This window comes from Octodon degus, unplaced genomic scaffold (genome assembly GCF_000260255.1).
Source record: "Octodon degus isolate 3935 unplaced genomic scaffold, OctDeg1.0 scaffold00063, whole genome shotgun sequence".
NCBI lineage: Eukaryota > Metazoa > Chordata > Mammalia > Rodentia > Octodontidae > Octodon > Octodon degus.
Window position 1 is genome coordinate 12,232,157 of NW_004524639.1, and position 11,348 is coordinate 12,243,504.

Sequence of the window (11,348 nt, forward strand, 5' to 3'; positions counted from 1 at the left end):
TATATATCCAGGATGGCTAAAGTGATTGTATGAAGAATCTCCATTAGTTTTTTTAAACAGCAGTTAATATGCAGAATTTTCACCTTCACTAACCCTGTGTGCTGATATCTGTGATCTAAGCAAATACACTGAGGACAGCAATGTGTAATACAAAACCATGCTTCAATACCTGTCATCTTGTTCTTCTAAATGTGTACCATTTCTAATGTTATATAACTTATTATTATACTCTCTTTAAAATAATTTTTAAAAAAATAAAGGTAAAAAAGAGACAAGAACAAAAATTTAAGGTTTCTTGAAAGCAAGTGGTAATATGCAACAATATGTCCAATCTTACGTAACTATATCTATTAATGTGAACAATACATTTGATGATTAAAAATAGATAATATATCACCCATTGTTAATCAGCTATTATTGGTTTGAAAATCTGTAACATGTATTGCATGTTGCTCTGTTTCTGTCTTTGTTTCTGATTTTTATTCTTGCTTTTAATTTACATTTCAAAATTAAATTAAATTAAATTAAAAAATTGAATGGGGAATGTTTATATTTCACCATTGGATGTCAGAAATGTTTAACTTTTTTCTTTAGTTTTGTAAGGGCTTACATCTAAATGTTAGCTTTTAATCTCAGAGGCTACTTTTAACTGCAACTTTTCAGGAATATTGAAACTACTAAAAGTTTGGCTACTCTCAGAGACTAACTAAATATATTTCACATAATAGAATGAATCTTCAGGAATCCAGGTATGGGATATTATGTTAGATCTAAAATGTGCCATAAAATACAACTGTATTTCAAAGATGATTCAATCATAGAACCATTATATTCACCAGTGAATTATTTCATTGATGAGTTAAGTAACTAAATGTGCTCTTTAGAAATAAGGCCTAGTTTAAAATAGGTCTCCAGTCTGTCCTTTTTTCTCTTATTCCTGAATATCATGGCATGAGCAGCTATCCTCCATCAGGCCTTTCTGCCATTCCATTTTGTGGGAGGGGGCAGTGGACTTTGGAAGAACCCATTGGAAACTATGAGCCAAATAAAACTCTCCTTTATGTTGGAAGTTTAGCCATTTTGTCCTTGTAACAGTGTCTTAGTTACTTTTCTTATTACTCAGACAAAATACTCAACACTCACACGTTAAATAAAGAAAGTTATTTGGCTCATTTTAGTTTTCTACCCATAGTCAACTGGCCCCAAGGCAGGGTGGCATGGGACAGTGGCAAGGCAGTGAAGAAATAATCCATGAGAGGACAGCCAGAAAGCCAGAGGCAATAATTCACTTTTTATTTTATCCAGTCTACAAAGGTATTGGATTGTAATGACCATTACTAGGATGGGCCTTTCCATTATGTATAATATGAAGAATGCCAAACCCATCAACGGGCTCATTTAGTTATCATTAATCTTCAATCCATATTCACAGATCCTAAATCCATCTGCCTACACAAAGCCCTACCTATGACTGCATGACACTTTTTTGGGAGGTCCACCTAGATGTAAGTCATAATGAATGGGAAACTTACTAATGCATTAATACAACCTAACATATCAAAAGAGCTGGTGGGAAGTACTGGGCAGACCCTAATATGTTGTTCTATTTCCCTTTCCTAACACAGAAATTTCATGTAGTGAATGAACAATATCTTTTATTTTGTAGTAAATAATATATAATGAGATATAGAAAGTATATCCACAAAATTATACATTGTTAAAGCAATTCATGGTGTTATGTTACTTACTAGAAATATGATAATAGATTGAAAAATTCAGAATATTCTAGAATTTTGTGATAATTATATGTATGGTTTGGTAAACTGCAATATTATTTTACAAATAATTAACTTTATGTTAATAAATAGCAACTTTTTTTCTCCTTTTGGATAATATGGAGAACTATGTGTCAATCACCAAGATTTCCATATTTTAATTTCTTTTATTCTGACATATAAAAATAGCACATCTTTGTTATCCATTCTTCAGTTGATGGACAACTGACGGGTTGCTTCCATTTTTTTTGACAGAACCGGGGATTGAACTCAGGCCCTTGTACTTGCCACTGCCACTTATTCTACTGAGCCATCTCCCCGGCCCCTTCTTCCAAAATTTGGCCAAGGCAAATTTTAATGATTTAAATATGGGTGCACATACCTAACTGTGCTATATGTTTTCAAATCTTCTGAAAAAAATACACAGAAAGGGAATAGCTGGATTAAATGAGACTTCCAGTCCTGGTATGTTGAGGAATCTCCTCACTTATTTTCACAGTGGTTACACCAGTTTACACTCTCATCAACAGTGGAGAAGAGTTTATATTTTCTCACAGCCTCTTTAGCTTTTGCTACTAGTTTCTTTCTTTCTCTTTCTCTTTTTTAATGTATTTGGTACAGGGTATCACTATGCAGCTGAGACTCATAAAGATCCTCCTGTTTTTCAGCCACCCCATGTCTAGGATTACAGGTGTGCACCACCATGCCTGGTCTTGTTTTTGGGCTCAGTGTACCCAGGTGTGCATCTGGTGAGGCATGTGGTGCTGGGTAATGAACCCTGGCAACTGTGCTTGATTGAGCAGGTGCTTCATGCACTGAACTATCTTGCCAGCCCATTACTTGAGTTCTTTATGATAGACATTCTTTCTAGGGTGAGATGGAATCTCATTGTTGTTTGAATTTGCATTTCTCAAATGACCAGCACAGTGGAACATTTTTTTATATAGGGATTTGCCATGTGTATTTCTTCCTATGAGAAGTGTGTATTCATTTTAGATGCCATTTTTTAATCAGCTCTTTGAATTTGGGAGGCTTGATTTTTTTATGTCTTTATGTATTCTGAATAAAATTCCTTTGACTGAGTATCTTTTGGTTGTTTTTTTCACAATTTGTGAGTTTTCTTTTGTACTCTGTTGATTTCTTTGAATGTGCAAAAACTTTTCAAAAAGATGAGATCCCAGTTGTTGATTCTTTGAAGTATTTCCCATGATGTTTAGTTTTTGTTCATAAACCCTCTTCCTATCCCTATGTCTTCGAGAATAGTACCTACTTTGTCATCCAATAGATTTAGGGTTTCTATATTCATGTTTCAATCTTTAATTATTTTTGCTTTAGTTGCTGATAGAACTGAATCTACTGTTACTTTCTTGCATGTGGAAAGCCAGTCTTTTCAGCACCATTTCTTAAAAATTTTTGTCTTGCAGTGAATGTGTTTGGCCTCTTTATCAAAGATAATGTGGCTGAGTGGGGTTGTAGTTGTGTCTGCATCTTCCAATCTGTTCCTTTGATCCACAGGTCTGTTTTATTGTCAGTATCAAGCAGATTTTATCACAGTAGCTTGGCAATATACCTTCAAAACAGGTGTTATGATGCCTCCTGCCTTGCCTTTCTTGATCAGATTTCCTTTGATATTCTATGTCTTTTCTGATTCCAAATGAAAAAAAAAGTACAAAAAAGAATTTTAGGAGCACTTCTTTTTCTTGTTCTGTTATGTACGCTGGTGGCACTTTGATTGAGACTGCATTGAATATGTTTAGCAGTTTTCAGAGCAGAGCCATTTTCACAATGTTGGATCTTTCCATCCATGAGCAAGGATTACCTTTTCATTTTCTGAAATCCTCTTCAATCTCTTTTATTCAGGTTCTTGTAACTTTTCATTGTGTGGAACTTTTACTTCCTTTATTGCATTAATTCCTAAGTAATTCATTTTGGGGATGTCATTGTGAAGGATTTTGTTTCCCTAATTTATAAGTGAGAGTTTGTTTGTGTACAGGAATGCTGTTGATTTCTGAGAATTGTCTTTGTATCCTGCTACGCTACTGAATTTAGTTAATAATTCTCAGAGTCTCTTGGTAGAGTTTCCGTGGGTCTTTCTTGTTTAGGATCATATTATCAGTGAATAACAATTTAATGTCTTACTTTCCAATTATTATTCCCTTTCTCTTTCTTGTCTAATTGTTTTCATTAATGTTTCCGGAATTATAATGAAAAGGATTGGCAATAGTCGACATCCTTGCCTTATACCTGATTTTAGGTTGAAAGCTCTCCATTTTTATCTACTTAGAATGATAGTAACAGTTGGTTTTTCATAGATGGATTATATACAGATTAAGGTAAAGACCAACTATTCCAATTTTCAGTAGATTTTTTTCCATATAATTTTACTGAGAAACAAATAACAATGAGACAGTTTCAAACCAAATTGGTAGGACAGTTACAATATTTAACACATTGCACTCATTCTTCCTAGTGGTTAATTGCTGTACAAGATGCGACATGATGTCCTATTTACAAACATTGTTTGAACAAATCCCTCTATTCATTAAGAAAATGTAACTATATATCTATCCTAACCATTTTGAATATACAGATACAAAATGGACATTCCTCTGTATCTGCTTTTTTTGTTTACTTCCGTTATTTGAATCTAATAGGTGTGTTAATTCAGCAAAATATTCCCAAAGAGTCTAGCAGTCCATAATAGTATTGGGTGTTCTGCTTCATGGGCAATGCCAGAAATTGTTGACCTGAGTTCTCTACAGCTCAACATAACAGCATGGCTTTACTTCATATATATTGTTTTTATAATTTTCTGCTGGAGGGTTAAGACCAAGATAAAGTAGGACTTATGCAACAAGCATTGTAGCTTTTGGGTCTGATAAGGTCAGTGAAATCCCCTCAGGATTTATCCTGAGACTCTGTACCTCAGATTGTAGATCTTTTGTCAGTGTCAGCCATGTGGATGAGTCACGGGCATTGGTTGGCCAATATGCTCTCCGTGAAATCCTGAGAGAATGTTTTCTCTCCATGTGACTCTCCTTAGGCACACTCTACATCATTGATCACTTTCCACTTTGGCCCCATAATCTCCTTGATCTGAAAATTTGGGACACTACTGAGTTACATGACATTACAGAGCAAGTTCTCATATGTTCTGAGTCTTAATTGAATTTGGAAGACTAAGAACAAAATGTTGATTTTCTTGCCACCCTCATTTTCTCTAATTTTGGTCTGCAAACTTAGGTTGTTAACCCTCCAGAAGAGAAGCGTAATATTATTATCCTACAACCTGAGCTGTTAAGCTTAACTTCACTATCTGTCTGAATATCAAACATCTAAGGCATAACATGGAATAGGCATTTTTCATCAAGTATTGATATGTTGAACTTTAATTCTCTGCAGAATATGATGAAAAACATTTAAAAATTAGAATATATTTTAAAAATAGGAAGAAATAATTATAAAACTCTCATGTTTACACATAAGTCCAAAAATCTAACCATATACAACATTCCTTTTCCTGTCTCCTGCTTTCATTCACCAGCCTCATCTCTTTGAACCATCATCTACACGAGAGACAGCACAGTAGCAACTGGCATGTCACAACAAGCTGCCTGTATTCAGAAGACAAGAATGACAGGCACTGCAATCAAGAACTTACTATTACAAATTGCCATCTTCAGTGCAGTTGCTTAGTTCACAGGCATCAGTAAATATAGTTATTCAGGGTGAGAATCTTTCTAATTAGCTGGTAGATTCAAACATCTTTGGGAGATTCTCAGGATCATTGCCTTGCCCATCTTCTACATATAACTGTGTGGCTTGTCACTGTCATGTTTCCTAGCTCTTCTCCTTTCCCCCTCTTAATTAGTCCTCGAGTTCTTGCTTTCCTTTTACATGTATTATACCTTTCTATTTGTATTTCTTCTTTTGAGTTCTTATACTAGGGAAACTATACTATATTTACACATGTGTGTCTGCTTTATTTCACTTATGAGTATATCTTCAATTGGAATGCACTTCAACATAAAGGTTTCAAGTTTATCAATCTTAGAGCTGTGTAATACTCCATTGTATAAAAATACCACATCTCTTTCATCCATTCCTCAGGTGATGGGCATCATTGTTGTTTCCAAGATATGCCTATCACAAACTGCGCTGCTATAAACATAGGCACACATATATCACTATTATATATTTTCAGGTCCTCCGGGAAAATTCCCAGTAGAGGAATAGCTGGCTTAAATGGGATATCCAGTACAACTTTCCTAAGGAATCTCCATACTGATTTCCATAATGGTTGCACTAGTTTACATTCCCACTATCCGTGGAGAAGGTTCCTTTTCCCCCTCAGCCTCTCCAACATAGGTTGTTGGTTGATTTCTTTATGATAGCCATTCTTTCTGGGGTGAGATGATGTCTCAATGTGGTTTTAATTTGCATTTCGTGGATGGCTAGGGATGGGGAGCATTTTTTCATATATTTATTCGCTTCTTTAATTTCATCCTTTGAGAAGTGTGTCTTCATATCGGATGGGCCATTTCTGGACTGGGATTTTAAATTTTGATGCCCTGGTGTTTTTTTGGTTCTTTATAAATTCTAGAGAGCAGACCTTTGTCTTAGTACTTATTAGTCATGATTTTTTCCAAATTTGTGGGCTGTCTTTTCACTTTGTTGGTAATTTCTTTTGAAGTGCAAAAACTTCTCAGTAAGAGCAGGTCCCAGTTGTAAATTCTTTCAAGTGTTTCTCATGCGATTTGATTTTTGTTCATGAACTCTTTGCCTAACTCTATGTCTTCAAGAGTTCTTCCTACTTTCTCTTCGAGGAGATTTAGTGTCTCTGTTTCAATGTTTAGATCTTTAATCCATTTTAACTTTAATTTAGTGCATTGTGATGGACCTAGGTCAAGTTTTATTTTTCGGCATGTAGAGAGCCAATTTTTCCAGCACCATTTGTTAAAGAGGCTATCTTTCTTCTAGTGAGTTTGTTTGGCCCCTTTGTCAAAGATAAGGTGGCTGAGTGTGTTTGTAGGAACTTCTGCATCTTCTAATCTATTCCCTTCATCCTCAGGTCTATTTTGTTGCCAGTACCATGCTCATTTTATCACAGTAACCTTGTAGTATAATTTCAAGTCAGGAATTGTAATGACTCCTGCCTTGTCTTTATTGCCCAGGATTGCCTTTGCTATTCTAGGCATTTTCTGGTTCCAAATAAATTTTATGATTGATTACTCTAGCTCTGTGAGGTATGTTGGTAATAATTTGATAGGGATTATATTTAATTTGTACAGCAATTTTCAGACTATGGCCATCTTCTAATGGTGCTTCTTCCTATCCAGGAGCATGGAATATCTTTCCATGTTCTGAAATCCTCCATGATAACTTTTTTCAGAGCACTGTAATTTTCCTTGAAAATATCTTTGACTTCTTTAGATTACTTCCAAGGTATTTCATGTTCTTTGGTACTATTGTAAAAGGTATTGTTTCTATAATATCCCTCACAGTGTGTTTGTTTGTTTTCTGTGTAGAGGAATGCTATTGACTTTTGGGCATTGACTATATAACCTTCTATGCTACTGAATTTCTGTATTAATTCTAGTAGTTTCTTGGTGGAGTTTTTTGGGTCTTCCAAGTAAAGTATCATGCCATCTGCAAAAAATGATAATTTAACTTCTTCTTTACCTACTCTTATTCCTTTTATTTTATTCTTTTTTCTAATGGCTGTAGCTAATGATTCCAGAACTACACTGAATAGGAATGGTGATAAAGGACATCCTTGTCTTGTACCAGATCTAAGAGAAAAAGATATCAGATTTTCCCCATTTGGAATTATTTTAGCCTTTGTGTTTTCATAAATGGCTTTTAGCAGATTGAAGTAGAGACCATTTATTTCAATTTTCTGTAGGACTTTTAACATGGATGAGTGTTGGACTTTGAAAAAGTCTTTTGTGCAGCAATGGAGATGATTGTGTGTATTTAGTTATCACTCTATTTATATAGTGTATTGAATTTATAGATATTCAAATATTGAACGATCCTTCCATCCCTGGGATGAATTCTACCTGGTCATGGTTTATGATCAATCTGATGTTTGGCTGTATTCTATTTGCTAGTATTTTATTGAGGATTTTTGCTTCTATGTTCATGAGGGAGATTAGGCTGTAGTTCTCTTGCTTAGTTGTGTCTTTCCCTGGTTTTTGTATCAGTGTAATACTTACCTCCAGGAATGATTTTGGGAGGATTGCTTCCTTTTCTATTTCATTGAAGAGTTTGAGGAGTGGAGGGATGACATCTTCTGTAAATTTCTTGTAGAGTTAAGCAGTGAATCCATCTGGAATGGACTTTTCTTTGTCAGTATGTTTTATTTACATCTCATACTTCATTGGCTGTTATTGGGCTATTAAGAGTGGTTATAACTTGTCGATTCAGTTGTGGTAATTTGTATGTTTCTAGGAATCAGTCCATACGTTCTGTATCTTCTATTCTGTGAGAGTATATATTCTCAATGTGGCTTTTGATAATCTGATTTTCCACTGGGTCTGTTGTAATTGCACACTTTTCATTACTTAATGCTTGCATTTGAATTTTTTATTTCCTCTTTTTGATGAGGTTAGCTAGGGGCTTATCAGTTTTCTTTAATCTTTCAAAGAACCAGCTTTTTGTTTTGTTAATTCTTTGAATTGTTTTCTTCGTCTAAATTGAATTAATTTCTGCTTTAATCTTTATGATTTCTTCCTGTCTTTGGGCTCTGTGTTTCATTTGCTCTTCCTTTTCTAGTTGTGAAAGGTGTAGCACTATGTTATTTATTCGTCCCATTCTTTTTTTGTAATGTTTAAGTTCACAGCTATGAATTTCCCTCTGAGAACTGCTTTCATCGTATCCCATAAATTCCGATAAGTTGTGCTTAAATTTTCATTGAATTGTAGATATTGTTGAATTTCTTGTTTAATTTCGTTTGACCCATTCTTTGGTAAGTAGGGTGCTGTTTAATTTCCATGTATTTAATTGGTTGCTTCTGACCTCTTTCCTGGAGCTGTGATCCTTTTGATCTCTCTCTAGAACATCTTTCAGGAGCCTGCATACGTTTGCCTTTGCCATCATGAAATTCTTTAGTTGTTTTTTGTCATAGAAATATTTCACTTCTCCATCAAATTTGAAAGAGAGTTTTGCAGGGTATAATAGTCTGAGCTGGAATTACTTTTCATAGAGAACTTGAAGTTTTGAGCACTAGTTCTCCTTGCTCTCATGGTTTGTGAAGAGATGTTGGCCGTAATTCTGATGGGTTTTCCTTTGAATGTGATCTACTTCTTTTCTGTAGCAGGTTTCAGTATATTATTCTTGTGCTGCATTTCTGGGATCTTGACTATTATATGTTTTGGTCTGTTTTTAATTAGGGCGAGGTTACTTGACATTCCATATGCTTCAGTTACCTGAATGTCAGACTGTTTCCTCATATTTGTTAAATTTTCTGCTATTACTTCTGCCCATATTTTCTTAATGTCATTTGTAATGAGTCCTTCTTTCTCATTGATGCCTATTATTCTCACATCGTTCACCTTTGCATCATCTTGTAGGTGATGGATTATTTTTTTCCTGAATCCTAGTTGTTTTTAAGACATCTTTTCTTACCTTTTCACTAGCTGCACTAGTGTCTTCACGATCTGAAACTGTCTTCACTTTCACTTAAATAGATTTGCAAGTTTGTGATTGAGATTTTAAATTCCTCTATATCTCTTTGACTCTGCTTCATGAGATCTATTTCTTTCCTGTATTGCTCATTCAAGGAATCTGTAATTTTTCTAATCTCCTCCGTTTTTTTTTATCAATGTCTTCTTTCAAAGCAGTTATTAATTCTTTTACTGCAGTTTTTTTTTTTTTTTTTCAGATTGGGCTTCTTCCCTATGTTTCTGTAGTTGATTCTTCAGATGCTGTGAGTTCCAAGAATTATTTTCTTATTTCAGAAAATTCTTCTCTGAGTTCCTCTATTACTTTCTGCTGTTGCTTATTTACTATCAAAGCTATTAATTCATGCATTTGTGCTGAGTCTGTGTCCTCTGCTTTCTTTTTTCATTTCCGATCTGAGTTTCTCTATACCTTTCCGCAGCTGTTTCTTTATTTCAGAAGCCATTGATTCATTGATTTCAGCTGTGTGATTCCCACTTTGTTCTGTGTTAATGTCCTCTGCCCTTGTTATGGATCTTCTTAGGGTCTGAGATTGTATTTTTTTCCTTCTCCTTGGCATCTTGTGTAGCACCGTCTTCTGATCTTTGTAGTAGATCTTTGGTGCCGTTATAACTTTAGCACCTAGTGAAGTCCAGGTGCAGATCTACAAAGTTTGGATTTATCCAACTGTGCCTGGCTTGGGTCTGGCTGCTCTTCTCAGCTCCTTCCTGCTGTTGCCTTTGGGAGTGAACGTGTTTTGCCCCTCTGGCAAGATGTTCTGCTCATGGACCAACTAGGTGGTTATGTTCTCTTACTCTTTCTCCAGGGATTGCAGCTACAGGATTTCACCCCAGGCCTCTATGTCTGGTCTGAGCTGTGTCTGCAGGGGAAAAGGTGGAGTATTGTGGAGAGGCAGTTCTCCCACACACTCACTGGGCCGGGGCTAGCACTGGATCTGGGGGTCCCCATAACGCGGCAGAAATTCTTACGTGTTGAGCGGGATGGGGGCAGTGCTGTGGCGTGATGGGGGATGTCCCAAGGGGGTGGAATAATGTCTCACCCATGTTACGCCTGTGCTGGGACCAGCAGGTCCTGCAGGCACGTGGTAGCCCGAAGCTCTCCCACATACTCACTGGGCCTGGGCTAGGACTGGATCTGGGGGTCCCTAGAATGTGTCAGAAATTCTCACGTGGTGGGGGAGTGTGGGGATATGCTGCCGAATGCTGGGGTGGCCAATAGTATGGAAGAGGGTCTCACCCTCGCTGCGCCTAGGCTGGGACAGTCAGGTCCCACCGGCGCAGGGTAGTTGGAAACTCTCCCACACACTCACTGGGCCTGTGCTAGGACTGGATCTCAGTAGTTGTTTTTTTTTTATTTTATTATTTTTTTATTTTTTTATGAATGAGTGCTTGACACTGTCAAAATCTTTTTCTGTGTCTATTGAAATGATCATGTGGTTTTTGCTTTGGCTCCATTCATGTCATATATTACATTTATAGATTTGCATATGCTGAACTATTCTTGAATCCCTGGGTTGAATCCCACCTTGTTATTCTGTATAATCTTCCTGATGTTTTGATGCATTACATTTGCCAGTATTTTATTGAATAATTGTGCATCTGTGGCCATTAGGGAGATTGGCCTATAGTTTGCTTTTATGGCAAGGTCTATTTTTGGTTTTGTTATCAGTGTAATACTTGCCTCCAGAAATGCGTTGGGAAGAATTGCTTCCTTTTGAGTTTAAGGAGCACTGCGATGAAATTTTCTCTAAATTTCTCATAGAATTCAGCTGTGCATCCATCAGGTCCTGGATATTTTTTGTTGGCAAGATTTTAATTACAGTTTTAATTTCATTAACTAATATTGGTTTATTTTAAATATTTATATCTCCTTGACTATGTTTTGGTAATT

General features: G+C 35.9%; 1 pseudogene; it reads right to left on the minus strand.

Moving 5' to 3' along the window:
* Window positions 1-10,501, minus strand: part of LOC101592178 — a 48,721-nt pseudogene extending 38,220 nt beyond the window's left edge.
* Window positions 10,502-11,348: the final 847 nt, after the last annotated feature.